We start from the raw sequence: 2001 nt of genomic DNA, 5'->3' as shown, positions 1-2001 counted from the left end.
TCTCTCTCTCTCTCGTTATATAAAGAAACATAAGTTGCTCAAAGAACGGTTAAACTAGTTTCTGGTTGCACCGTGACGCACACGATAAACTTGGAGCCCGTCTGAAATATGTTTTTGGTTCGTCCAAGAGTTACCAGTGGATTATGAAACGCGCGCGGAAGATGATATGAAACGAATGAAACAAGAGTTGAAGAGCATCGACATTCTTCGTGAGAAGAATTCTAGCCGGGTGAAGTTCGTCACGGTAGAACGCTTTCAACTCCACAAAATGGAGAATCCGTTACAGCGTACAAAAGCAACTTCTCGCGCTTTATCATTAAATCACCGACTTGACCGATCGACGCTTCTCGAACAGGTATATACGTCACGGAATGAATCCCGGCGGAAACAAGAGCAGCGGGTACATTCACACAAAAGGTACAACTCTACATATGCACATACACACCGGTGATTCCGAAGGGAGAGGAGGTTAAACCACCGCCGCCGCCGCCGCCGCCGCTACCACTGCTACACTTCCAACTGACAGTTTGCGAGATTAATGGCTCCGAGAAACGATCCGCGAAGAAACGTCTCGCCCGTGTTATACGTAAACACGCCTCGACGGGATCTCGCGCGAGACTGACGCTCAGCGATCAGCCTCTCGATCGCGACCTTCCAAGCGCACGATCGACTCTCACACAGTTTCTCTCTCGATCTTCGCCAATCTTCGCAGAGACGCGGGGAGCGAGAGGAGAAAAAGAGGACTTGTCAACTGACACGATTCCGATCCTGCCGATGACTTGATCCACAGGTCGATACGAGGCGACACTAACGGCGAGTAGAAGCGAACGTCCACCCAACTGAACTTGCCCCGACGAAGTCTCGCGCTCAACTGCGCGACTCGCCGCTAGCGCGCTACGCGCGCTCTTCACCCCCTGTTCGCGTAACGAGGACGCCGAGCCTACCACCGGACCTCGTCGCGTCCTTAGTGATTAGTGTGTTTATTTTCTCTCTCTCCTTATGAGATATCTATTCTATTGCTGAACTAGTGTACACTTTCGAGACTTAAAATGGCAGTAGGAGTAGTAGTAAGAGTAGTAAGAGGAGTAGTAATAAGCAGTAAGTAAATGGACCGATCACAATCGATTATTCTTGAATCGTGAGAATGGAATTGGTCAATTTGCTTACCGCTTATTTCTTACTACTGCTTCTACTGCCATTGTAGACGACGCAATAGATAAAATTGGATAGGAGAAAGGAAACCAGCCAATTCAACAATAGAAAATATCTTGTCGCGTTGTTTTCGCCGCGCTGTCACTGTGACACGTAATAATAACTGTGTAAAAAAAGACGGAAAGAAAGGAAGCTTCGTTCTGCGCGAGTAATTTTCCACGTTATTCACCTGAGCACATCGGGCACATGTACGTTGTATTACGGTTTACCTGCGTACAGACGAGATATATATATACATGATTAATGCGTAATGATTAATGCATGAACAATCGACAGTGTACTAAAAGTTGTCGAAGCTCGATAAGCGGTTTAGGTTTGGATAACCAGCGCTCTTCTAATCTTTGTTTCATGATTATCCCGTCAGGTTAGCCTTCTGACGAACAGCTTCTTGAATATTATGGGATTTCTATCGTATACCAGATCGTGTTCTTCACAGCGATGTTTCCCGAGAAAACGAAGAAAACACATCACATCTCACGGGAATTATTATAAACACTCAATGTAAATTGAGTGAAGATATCACAGTGAGTTTCTTTGTAATTTATTTTCATTGTTTCAGCGTGAGTACGATCGACCAGTGTACATACATGCATACTGTATTTTCTAAGGTTATGTAGGTCACATGTTTACAGATTTTGCGACCGTGAGATATACGCTGCTTCTCTTTGTTGACTGTGAGGAACGATTCTTTGATAAATGAAATTTAAATCAAAGGTATTCATAAAAGTAACAGAGAGAGAGAGAGAGAGAGAGAGAGAGAGAGAGAGAGAGAGAGAGAGAGAGAGAGAG

The 2001-nt window shown here is 45.0% G+C and overlaps 1 protein-coding gene and 1 long non-coding RNA gene across 2 annotated transcripts in view; one reads left to right on the top strand and one right to left on the bottom strand.

Moving 5' to 3' along the window:
• The window catches only part of LOC116847630 (toll-like receptor 2), a 73745-nt gene extending 72890 nt beyond the window's left edge, over positions 1 to 855 (bottom strand). The window contains exon 1 of the mRNA XM_032822801.1: positions 446 to 855. The gene's annotated coding sequence lies outside the window, so the exon portion shown is untranslated. The remainder of the gene's footprint in view (positions 1 to 445) is intronic.
• On the top strand, positions 829 to 1991 carry LOC116847631. Its single transcript, XR_004378801.1, has 3 exons — positions 829 to 974; positions 1577 to 1736; positions 1845 to 1991. It is a non-coding gene; the product is annotated as an uncharacterized LOC116847631 (long non-coding RNA).
• Positions 1992 to 2001: the final 10 nt, after the last annotated feature.

The sequence above is a fragment of the Odontomachus brunneus genome, unplaced genomic scaffold, assembly GCF_010583005.1.
Source record: "Odontomachus brunneus isolate Ranch 3 - 2012 unplaced genomic scaffold, Obru_v1 Obru_scaffold_082, whole genome shotgun sequence".
NCBI lineage: Eukaryota > Metazoa > Arthropoda > Insecta > Hymenoptera > Formicidae > Odontomachus > Odontomachus brunneus.
This window is presented reverse-complemented; position numbering and strand designations above follow the sequence as displayed.